Genomic DNA, 12,530 nt, shown 5'->3' on the forward strand with positions numbered 1-12,530 from the left:
CATAGACGAGATACCATCGCCACCCTGCAGTTTGCTCATAAGTAATAATAGGAAACAATTAAACACATTTATATAGCGCCAAATTAATTATAAATGCTCCAAAGCGCTTTACAACAATAAAAACAATCAATTAACCAAAAAAAGCAAAATCATTAGAAGGTGAAAAATAACGACGAAGAAACCAAAGAAACGAGGGCTACTACATGCAAGGGGCTTGGGATGACAGTAGATAGTTGTGATGATGGCTTGCCTGGTGATCTTGCATTTTTGTGGTGGGAATAGGGTTTCTTGGTAGGCGTCTGTTAGTGTTGGTGGACAAAATGTCATTAACCTAATGGTTCTAGTTGTGGTGGATATGACCACAGTGGCCAACAAGATATGGATTGATTGGTCTTGTTATAGCTTAGATGGTGGCTTTAGTTTGCTTTGGTTGTGTCTCGGTAGCTTAGTGTTTTTTTAGGTTTGCTGGATCAGGATGTGGACTTGAGTTAGGGTTAGAGTTGGGTTCAGTGTTAGGTTTGTGTTTGATTGTGGACTGTGGTCCTGTCCGCCTCTTCTATCCCTGTCATTGAATGCAGAATCACCAAGCAGCTCTGATCTGTCTGTCAGGCTCAAGCCATCGCACACCCATATACTGCCATTTCAAGACTTCTGCATACTCCTGCCCTTGTTTCTTTTAGTCAACCCAAGATACACAATCCTGATTTCCCTTCCGCCCATCAAGAGATATTGAAAGAGAAATAAATATTTGAATAACAAGATATATATATAGGTAAATAAATAAATGAATAGATAAATAAATAAATAAATAAACAACTAAATAACTAGATTAATAAACAAGCAACAAAATAAATAAATAAATAATAAAAAGAATAAAGAAGTAAAACAGTTTCATGAGCAAACCGCTGGGTTCCTGTTGGATTTCCTCTGTACCTACTTTTACTCATATTTTAGTACAGTTCGAGAAATAAAATAGTTAAGTTTCTTTGAGTTAAATTATGAGTAGTGTAAATTAATTGCAGAGGGCTCTGACTGTCAATACTGGGGTTGCGTCCATTCCCCTGGGACATGGCTCTCAAAGGGCTGCGCCCGCGACACTTCGTTGCCTGGCCAGCCCTTCAACCGGCCCTGCAGCCTCCGTCAACTGCACCAGCTGGTGGACCCACCGATCAAAGATGGGATGTTTCTCGCTCCCCCTCTTCGGTCAGCGTGAGTTGGTCAGCCCAATCAAAGGTCAAATGCCCTGGCTCTCCCAGCTCGCCTCTGGGTCTCTGAAGTCCGAGGGCATCCCCCTCCACACGACTCAGGGTACCAGGCCCGCACCAACCACGTCCCTTCTCCCACGACGGTCGGTGACAGTCTCTAATGAGGTTATCCAACCCGGGCGTCACTCACCCATGCCATAAGCTGTGGGGCACTAGCAATGGGGAAGAGAATTGATGGTGCAGTCAGGTACCTGGGATTACCCCGGAATTCCCCACTCACAGGGCCCACCCTCGTCTTTGGGTTTCACCCATTGCTCGGGTATCCCTGTAACTGTGGCTTCCACTGAGAGGGCCTTGGATTCGTCTGTGACCGGGTATCAAACAAGAGGCAGAAGCCCGGAAAGAACCGTCATTTGCGGTCATCTGACGAATCTTCACCTGATGCCCATAAGAAACGTCAACGGGTAAGCAAACTGCTATTTCGGGACGAATTCTTGATGGCAATTCAGAATAAAGTGGCCTCAATATCCGGCCGTCGTGAAGTCCAGGACTTTGTCCAAATTCCAGGGCTGTACACCCAACCCGACCCTCCGGTCATGGTTGGGTGCACTCTGATCTGGGCGGCCTGCCATGCACAGTCAGCCGGGCACTGGCCTCCCCTGCCAGCCACCGTCCCACAACCACAGCACAGGAAGTTGCATTGGGTGTTGTGGAACAGAGTGGTGTGCGGGCTCGCACAGGTGCACTGGCACAATCCCACACGGGGATCACCAAACACCCATCGGGGTCCTTTGTCTCCGATCGGGATGAAGAGCAACATGACTTAGGCACAGCCCTGCCGTTTGATGAACAGTCACTGAGTGTGTGACCCTCCTGCGTCGGGCAACTGGTCCCCGGAAGAGGACAAGTTGGGCTCAAGTGCTCAATGGCTCTCAATTGCCGAGACTGATCTGCGCCTTGTCCAGTGGGACATGGCCCGGACGCTGGATCTTCCCGCCGAAAAAACAGCTGACTATTCGTTGAACGGTGATCGTTTAAGAGGAGGACAGGCCTTGCTCCCAGGAGCGGGAATATTTTCCCGGCTATGCTACTCGGCCGCGTATGTACTGATCGCATAGAGGGCATTATATCAGCTTCCTCTTGGATTGCTTACCCCAAGCGGGCTGATTCATATTATTGGTCCCCAGCTGGGGAATTTTGACATCTCGCTTCGACATGCGCACACCGTCCTTCTTGCTTCTCTTGTGCAAATACCTCACAATGGCAGCTATGAGGATTCGGCGATCCCAGCTGATATGATCAGTGTACAAGAGTCTCTACCCTAAGGCCCGTAGGGCGAACGTCCTAGATGCATTGTTCCTTCCGTCCATAGGGGCATGCAACTGGCTTGATGTGCTCCCCCTAATGGGACTGGACCTCCGCCCCAGCGGCGAAGAAACACAAACAAGCCTCATTTGTTATTCCCTGCCGTGCCACAGAGACCCGCCAGTGGTGGGTTCCGTGGGAACCAAGGAGCAGCAAATACACACACGCCCACCCAGGGCCAGCAGCAGGCCCAGTTGGGTCGCGGCTTTCATTCATCCGCCCTGTGGTATCCCGGGTTGTGGGGGAAGTGACTTCCCTGGCTCCAGGTAACCTGGCTACAGGAGCGTGTCGGCGAGTCCAGGGCGCTCAAGAGGCAGTGCTGCCTCAAACTGCACAAACTGCACAGTATGGAAATGGGAGATTGGTTTTTACCAATCAACAGGAGCGTGTCCGCCAGTCCAGGGACGCTCTATACGGCAATGCTGCATCCACTGAACGCTGCACAGTAATTGGAACGAGAGCTGGGAATTTACCAATCTACAGGAGCGCGTCGGCGGGTCCAGTGGGGACACTCTAGACGGCAGTGCTTCCTCCTCCGCTTGCTGCTCTATATTGGTGGAGTTGCAGCGGTGTCTTGATGTGGTAACGTAGTGCTACAAGCTATCTAGGTGTTGATGGCACAGTGGGTTCAAGTGCTGAGGATGGCAGACTTGAAGTGTAGATAATGGAATGAAGGGTTGTATGGAAATCAGTCATTGTGTCTGCTTCCGATGTAGTCTACTATATGGACGAGGGTGCCGTCCACTTTTCTTGTGACTTGAACATCTAGGAAAGACATGGTGTTGTTCTTCTCTTGTTCCATGGTGAATTTGATCAGTGGCTGCTGGTTTTGTAGGTGTTGGAGGAACTGCCTTGCAGCTGGGTCAAACCTCAAAGAAATCATCAACATAGAAGAGCAGAGGCGAAGATCAACATTCCTGATGAGATCATGTTGACAGTTGGGCCACAGTTCATACATTTATGAGCAATTCCGCCAGGACCAGGGTTAGAGGAGATCGGACGGCGACCCAGCTTGATAAAAATACACTGCTTATGAAGAGTTCGGGACTTGTTGAGAAGTGATGCTTGTGCAGTCTGTCATGAGGGGATCTCCTTGAAGGTGTTGTTTGGTGATGAGACATGCGTCTTACTTGGGTTATGTTGGGAAGAGAGAGACTGTGTCAAAACTGAGAAAAATGTTAGATTGACTGAGGTGGTGTTGCATTTGATGTTTGTGATGGGTTTTCTAGGTAGGTGTCTGCCTTACCCTAACTAAAAACCTAACCCTCACTCTCACCTTCACCTTTATCCTCACCCTAACCCTTTAACCCTTTAACCCTTACCCTAAACGTTACTTTAATCCTATACTCACTTGCAACACTTACAGGCACCGACTGACACTTGGGGATACATACCGAGAAACCCCAAACCAGCCTTTGAATGAAAAATCACCAACCAGTTTTTGGTGTCTTTTATTCAGTCTCTAAGCCATCAGAAAATCAAAAACCCACATACTGTCATCTTAAGCCCTCTGCATAATCCTGCCCTCGGATCTTTGGTCAACCCAAGATGGTTGTTTGTTTGGAGAGCTTGTCTTGAAACTAAGGGTCTGAAGATATAGGTTTGAAAGACCATGGTGATGGTTAGTTGACACAGCAGTGGACTAATGACGAGGGTGTAGCTGCTAAGTCAGTCCAGTGTACAATTTGTAGGACATGGGTTCACAGGTGATGTAGTTGCATGAAAGGTAGTCTTCAGGCTGCTAGCATCATGTTCTTTACATGTTTGAGATGGTTGAGTCATTCTGCTACCTTGATGACATGATGGGTGCCGAGGGAGCTATTCAGATGCACCATTGACATCTGGCATGAGGAGTGGATGGAAGGAGTTCGGGGAGCTGGCCCCATTTTTTACATAAAAGGGGCCGTCCCTGAAGATAAAAGGCCAAGTATACATGTACATCACCTGTGTCCAAAGCTGCATGGTGTCAGCAGCGAGACATGGCCCACAAAGGTGTGGCACATTCAGAAGATGGAACGAGCAAACATGAGAAAGGTAAGGGGGATGTGTGGGTGTCTCTGTCTGACAGGATGTCAAGTGAGGAGCTGAGGAGGAGAGTCAGAGTGGAGGGGATCGGCACCGTATGAGGAGGCACAGGCTGAGGTGGTTCGCTCATGTGGAGAGAAAGGAGGATGCTAACTGGGTCAAGAGGTTTACCAAAGTAAATTGTGGGTTGGGCCACACCTGATGGCAGACAACGCAAGACGTGGCAGAGCTTCATGTCCAGTGACATACAACTGCTTGACGTCAATGCAGGGGACCAGACGGACAGGGCCAAGTAGAGGACGGTCATGTTGATGGTATAAAACATTGTGAGAAACAGCTCCCTCTTAAGTGACGTAGTTTTCGAGAAAGAAGTAATTTTCCACGAATTTGATTTCGAGACCTCAAATTTAGAATTTGAGGTCTCGAAATCAAGCATCAAAAAGCACACAACTTCGTATGACAAGGGTGTTTTTTCTTTCATTATTATCTCGCAAACTCAACGACCGATTGAGCTCAAATTTGGACAGGTCTGTTATCTTATGCATATGTTGAGACACACCAACTGTGAAGACTAGTCTTTGACAATTACCAATAGTGTCCACTGTCTTTAAAGGCATGCTTCTAGTAGGCCTATAGGGATTGAGAGGTCTTTATACGTACATCTGCCACACTTATGAGGCTATAGGGGTGATTTTGGCATACATCAATTTCTGCAAAGCCATGTTCATCCCAGAGAAGGTGTAACACATTTGCCCCAGTTTTTCACTCCCTATATCAATGGTCTTTGGATATTGGTCTGAAGGTATTGATATATTCTATGGTCAACTCTGATATCCCAAATGCCCAAACCAGTTGCTATGAACAATTATTGACCCATGGCCCTTGGCGATTCCAATGAAGTGTTTTGAGCAGATTATTAAATGTATGTTTTTGTCCCAAACCAAAGATATTATCAATCCATATCAGTTTGCTTATTGAGCAAAACAAGGTGTAGAAGATGCTGTCATTACCTTACTGCACAAAACGTACGCTCATCTTGAAATTATACAGCGTCTTGTGCTAGAGTTCTCTTTTTGGATCTGGCATCCGCAAATATAGGCTTAAATGTTGATGGATCAAATGCATAGCGTGTATGTAAGCCCTATTAGTTGTGGATTTATAATAATATTGATTAAAAAAATAAAATCCTAATTAAAACCCACAACAAAATATATAAAATAGGCAAGTCCAGCTATTACCTAATTTAAACCATTATCTGAAAATTTACTATAAAACTATTGTGATTATTAAAAATTAAAAATTAAAAAGCCAAAAAGATAATTAGATTATGGATTTGTTTAGCTGTTCGATAGCAGAGCGTTTGTCGCAGTAATACTTACAGTTTTGGGGATTTAACAAAAGAAAATGTACGTTCCAATGACCTTTGTAGTACACTGGTTTGTGTTTTAACATCTTAAAAGTAGGTTGCATGGTCTGTTTTATTCCTGTGTCATTAGAAACCAAAAAGGAAATGACTGGGTAGATCTTCAAATGTTGGTTGAACAAGGCTAATTGACTGGAGTTGGACTTGCAAGTCCTGCGTCTGTAAATTTGTCCTTGTTCAAACCCCATATCTTTTTATTTATATGCACTTGCAGGTATTATTCAGAATATGACAACAGATGTGCAGGAAGATGTGCAGGGAGGCATAGGGGCCTCATGCAATTGCTGCTTAAGAGACTCAAGCCCCTAAAGTGCCATTTGATATCATGAAGCTTTACTGTAGTGGAATCATTGCCATCATCCTGCAATACACACAAGACAAGTTGCAGATAGAGACATGGCCTGAAAAGCACCGAGGAGAATGAGATGTTCAAAAACTTCTTCAACTGTTTGTGTTCTGCTCTGATGTTTTCCAGCAACAAGAGACGCTCAGGTAATACTGCTTAGAATTATCATCACAAAAAATCATTAGTAAAAGTTAAAACAATAATTGAAAAAGGCACAAGTCTAGGTAGTCATGAGTGCAGATGAAACAACAGAAAATACATACTTGTGTATGAAGTATCTTAGAGAAAGTAATAGGGTGTTAATAACAAACCTTTGATCATAATTTGTTGCATCAGCAATGTCATATCTACTTGTAGATGCTGCTAAGTAGCATCAAAGTGCTCTGAGCAAAATGTTTGGCAGTTTTTCCTTACATTCGCTATTAACATGTTTTATCCAATTTATCCATTGTGCTGCGTGCATAGGCAGACACCTACCGTGCTATGCTTTGTTACCCTCACAAGAATAGGGATAGAGGGAAATTTTTCTCAAAATCTACCTTTTCCCCGGGGGTCACAGGCAGGCACTTACCTTGCTAAGCTTCATTTCTCTCATACAAAGAGGGACAGATGGTACTGGAAATCAAGCCCAATATCTTCTTTTTTTCCTGGGGATCAGAGGCAGGCACCTACTTTGCTAAGGTTGTCCTCCTGGTGGAACAGCCCATTATGAGTGCATGCTTATATTTATCTCTCATTGTGATTCTTATGCCTCTGTTTGTTCATCACAGAAATTTAAAATCAGAACTTGCCCATTCTATTGAAGTTCTCAAACTTTATTTCCAGATGTGGCTGAACTATACCAAGATGCATGACTTCACGGCTTCTTGTTTGATGGGAAATCAAGCACTATCATAGTTTGTGTCAAGGTCGAATCTACACTCAAGCTTGCAAGAAGAAGAATGGAATCAGGTCAGTACAGATTGCATCAATTTTGTAAATCTATGCGAAGGCACTTTTTTGTGTAACCACAGTGCCAAATGTTACTTCTTATGTTATCAAAAACAGCGTTGAAATTTGTAAATGATTCTGCATAAGTCATGCAGCATCACTTTTTGTGTCCTTCCAAGAGGAATTGCCCATTTTTATTGGTTGCGTATATTTCAGTGATGTTTTTAGAATGGACCATGCAATTACTACGGAAAACGCAGTATCAAAGATCAAGTGTGTAAGGAAAACCAGAATGAAACCCACTAGAAACGTGTATATAAATATAGAAATGGTACTTTAAAAATGTAAAATATTAACAATATAGGAATAGACGAGATACCATCGCTACCCTGCAGTTTGCTCATAATAGTAATAAAAAGTAATAATTAAACACATTTATATAGCGCCAAATCCATTAAAAATGCTCCCAAGCGCTTTACAACAATAAAAACTATCATTTAATCACAAAAAGCAAAATCATTAGAAGGTGAAAAATAACGTCGAAGAAACCGAAGAAACAAGGGCACGAGGATGCAAAGGGCTTGGGATGACAGTAGATAGTTGTGATGATGGCTTGCCTGGTGATCTTGCATTTTTGTGGTGGGAATAGGGTTTCTTGGTAGGCGTCTGTTAGTGTTGGTTCTAGTTTTGGTGGATATGATATGGATTGATTGGTCTGGAGGTATAGCTTAGATGGTGGCATTAGTTTGCTTTGGTTGTGTCTTGGTAGCCTAGTGTTTTTTAGGTTTGCAGGATCAGGATGTGGACTTGAGTTACGGTTAGAGTTAGGTTCAGTGTTATGGTTGTGGTTGATTGTGGACTGTGGTCCTGTACACCTCTTCTATCCCTGTCATTGGATGCAGAATCACCAAGCAGCTCTGATCTTTTAGTCAGGCTCAAGCCATCGCACACCCATATACTGTCATTTCAAGACCTCTGCATCCTCCTGCCCTTGTTTCTTTTAGTCAACCCAAGATACACAATCCTGATTTCCCTTCCGCCCATCAAGAGATATTTATAGATAAGTAAATAATTGAATATGAAGAGATATTTGTAGATAAATAAATAAATGAATAAATAGATAAATAAAAAAATGAATAAATAAATAAATAAATAAATAAATAAATAAATAAATAAATAAATAAATAAAACAAATAAACAACTAAATTACTAAATAAACAACAAAAAGAATAAAGACGTAAAAACAGTTTCATGAGCAAACCGCTGGGTCCCCATGGGATTCCCTCTGTACCTACTTTTACTAATATTTTACTTCTAAAAATAATTTCTCTATAGGCCTACCAAGTACACTTTTACTGGCAATGATTTTGAAATAAACTTTCAAACTCTTAGTCCTCCTCAATCGCATTGATCAGTACATGCTGCTTATGGGTCTTATTTGCCAATAGTGGTCTTGAAATATTTCCCAAGTGGGTAAGGACATGATAAATCTGTGTCCAATTATGAGTAGTGTATATAAATTGGAGAGGGCTTCGACTGTCAATACTGGGGTTGCGTCCTTTACTCTGGGACAGTCAAAGCTCTCGAAGGGTTGCGCCCGCGACACTCCGTCGCCTGGCTCACAGCCCTTCAACTGGCTCTGCAGCCTCAGTCAGCTGCGCCAGCCGGTGGACCCACCAATCAAAGATGGGATGCTCCTCGCTCCCACTCTTCGGTCAGCGTGCGTTGGTCAACCCAATCGAAGGTCAAACGCTCCGGCAAGGCCAAGAAAACAGTACCAGGGCAATGACCAAGAGAGGCAGGGCAAAGAGTGGCTCCATTCCTGAGTGCACCGCCCGCTCTCCCAGCACCGCCTGTGGGTCTCTGAAGCCCGAGGGATCCCCCCTTTATACGGCTCAGGGTACCCAATCGTACCGACCATGTTGGTCGGTGACGGTCTTTTACGAGGTTATCCAACCCAGACGCCACTCACCCACGCCATAAGCTGTTGGGCGCTAGCCATGGGGAAGAGGATATTGATGGTGCAGAGTCAGGTATCTAGCATTCCCCCGGAATACCCCACTCACAGGGCCCGCCCTCGTCTTCAGGTTTCACCCGTTGCTCGGGTGTCCCTGTTACTGTGGCTTCCTCTGAGAGGGCCTTGGCTTCGTCCCATGACCAGGTATCGAACAAGAGGCAGAAGCCCAGATAGAACCGTCATTTGTGGTCATCTGACGGGTCTTCACCTGATGCCCATAGGAAACATCAACGGGGTAGCAAACTGCTATTTCGGGACAAATTCTTGATGGCATTCCAGAATTTAGAGGCCTCAATATCCGGCCGGCGTCAAGTCCATGACTTAACCCAAATTCCAGGGCCGTACACCCAGCCCGACCACTCCGGTCATGGCTGGGTGCGCTCAAATTTGGGAGGCCTGCCATGCACAGTCAGTCGGGCACTGGCCTCCCCTGCAAGCCACCGTCCCACAACCACAGCACAGTAGGTTGCATTGGGTGTTGTGGAACAGAGTGGTATGTGGTGTCGCACGGGTGCACGGGGTCCTTTGTCTGTGATCGGGATGTAGAGTGACATGACTTAGGCACATCCCTGCCGTTGGATGAACAGTCACTGAGTGTGTGACCCTCCCGTGTCGGGCAACTGGTCCCCGGAAGAGGACAAGCTGGGCTCAAGTGTTCAACGGCTCTCAATTGCCGAGATTGAACTGCGCCTTGTCCAGAGGGACATGGCCCGGGTGCTGGACCTTCCCGCCGAGAAAACGGATGACTCTCGTTGATCGGCAATCGTTTAAGAGGAGGACAGGCCCTGCTCCGAGGAGCGGGAATATTTTCCCGGCTATGCCACTCGACCGCTAATGTACTGATCGCGTAGAGGGCATTATATCAGTTTCTTCTTGGATTGCTTACCCCAAGCAGGCTGATTCATATTAGCGGTCCCCAGCCGAGGAATTTTGTTAAATATTTTTCGGCCCTGGTCCTACTGGACTCCGCGTCAGACAAACTGGCCGTGGACAGGGGGTCAACCTCCCCAAAACTTCCTTTAGCCGACCTTTAGCGCGGGGGAAAATGGAGGAGGTAATCAGGAAAATAGAATCGGCGTCTCGCTTCGACATGCGCACATCGTCCTTCTTGCTTCTCTTGTCCGGATACCTCATTCTGGCGGCGATAAGGATTCGGCGATCCCAGCTGATATGATGGTGGCAGCCCTCCATTGTCTGGATAATGGGCTGCGCACCGTCCTTGATCAATTTACAAGAGTCTCCACCCTAGCGACTTTGGCCCATAGGGCGAACGTCCTAGTTGCGATGGACAGTAAAGGGAACGGGAACGACACCTGGGTTTTCACCAATCTACAGCAGCGTGTCGACGAGTCCAGGGCGCTCAAGAGGCAGTGCTGCCTCCGCTGCACTCTGCACAGTAAGGGAATGGGAGATTGGTTTTTACCTATCTACAGGAGCGTGTCGGTGAGTCAAGGGACGCTCTAGACGGCAATGCTGCCACGCTGCACAGTAATGGGAACGAGAGCTTGGTTTTTACCAATCTACAGGAGTGCGTCGGCGGGTCCATCAGGGAAACTCTAGACGGCAGTGCTTCCTCCTCCGCATGCTGCTTTATATTGGTGGAGTTGCAGCGGTGTCTTGATGTGGTGAAGTGGTGCTACAAGCTATCTAGGTGTTGATGGCACAGTGGGTTCAAGTGTTGTGGATGGCAGACTTGAAGTGTAGATAATGGAATGAAGGGTTGTATGGAAAGCAGTCATTGTGTTTGCTACCGGTGTAGTCTACTGTATGGACGAGGGTGCCATCTGCTTTTCTGGTGACTTGAACATCTAGGAAAGACATGGTGTTGTTCTTCTCTTGTTCCATGGTGACTTTGATCAGTGGCTGTTGGTTTTTTAGGTGTTGGAGGAACTGCCTTGCAGCTGGGTCAAACCTCAAAGGAATCATCAACATAGAAGAGCAGAGGCGAAGATCAACATTCCCGATGGAATCAAGTTGACAGTTGGAACAGAGTTCATACATTTATGAGCAAATCCGCCAGGACCAGGGTTAGAGGAGATCCAACGACACAGCTTGATAAAAATACACTGGTTATGAGAAGAATCTGGACTTGTTAAGAAGTGAGGCTTGTGCAGTCTGTCATGAAGGGATCCACTTGTAGGCGTTGTTTGGTGATGAGACATGCTTCTTACTTGGGTATGTTGGGAAGAGAGAAACTGTGTCAAACTGACAAAAATGTTAGATTGACTGAGGTGAATTTTCTTAGTAAGTGGTGTTGCATTTCATGTCTGTGATGGGTTTTCTAGGTAGGTGTCTGCCTAACCCTAGCTATAAACCTAACCCTCACTCTCACCTTCACCTTAATCCTCACCCTAACCCTTTAACCCTTAACCCCAAACGTTACTCTAACCCTATACTCACTTACAACACTTACAGGCACCGACTGACACTTGTGGATACCTACCGAGAAACCCCATACCAGACTTTGAATGCAAAATCACCAACCAGTTTTTTGTATCTTTTATTCAGTCTCTAAGCCATCAGAAAATCAGAAACCCACATACTGTCATCTTAAGCCCTCTGCATAACTCTGCCCTCGGATCTTTGGTCAACCCAAGATGATTGTTTGTTTGGAGAGCTTGTCTGGAAACTAAGGGTCTGAAGATATAGGCTGGGGAGACCATGGTGATGGTTAGTTGACACAGCAGTGGACCAATGACGAGCTCTGGTGCATGGCTGTGTGGTGTGTGTGGGTAGGGTGTAGCTGCACCAGTGTACAATTTCTAGGACATGGGTTCACAGGTGATGTAGCTGCTAGCATCATGTTCTTGACATGTTTGAGATGGTTGAGTCATTCTGCTACCTTGATGACATGATGGGTGCCGAGGGAGCTATTCAGATGCACCATTGACATCTGGCGCGAGGAGTGGATGGAAGAAGTTCAGGGAGCTGGCCCCATTTTTTACATAAAGGGGCCGTCCCTGAAGATGAAGGGCCAGGTATACATACACCACCTGTGTCCAAAGCTGCACGGTGTCAGCTGCGAGACATGGCCCACAAGGGTGTGGCACATTCAGAAGATGGAACGAGCAGAGATGAGAATGGTTAGGGGGATGTGTGGGTGTCTCTGTCTGACAGGATGTCAAGTGAGGAGCCGAGGAGGAGAGTCAGAGTGGAGGGGATCGGCACCGTATGAGGAGGCACAGGCTGAGGTTGTTCGATCATGTGGAGAGAAAGGAG

Source organism: Asterias amurensis, chromosome 3 (assembly GCF_032118995.1).
Source record: "Asterias amurensis chromosome 3, ASM3211899v1".
NCBI classification, from domain to species: domain Eukaryota; kingdom Metazoa; phylum Echinodermata; class Asteroidea; order Forcipulatida; family Asteriidae; genus Asterias; species Asterias amurensis.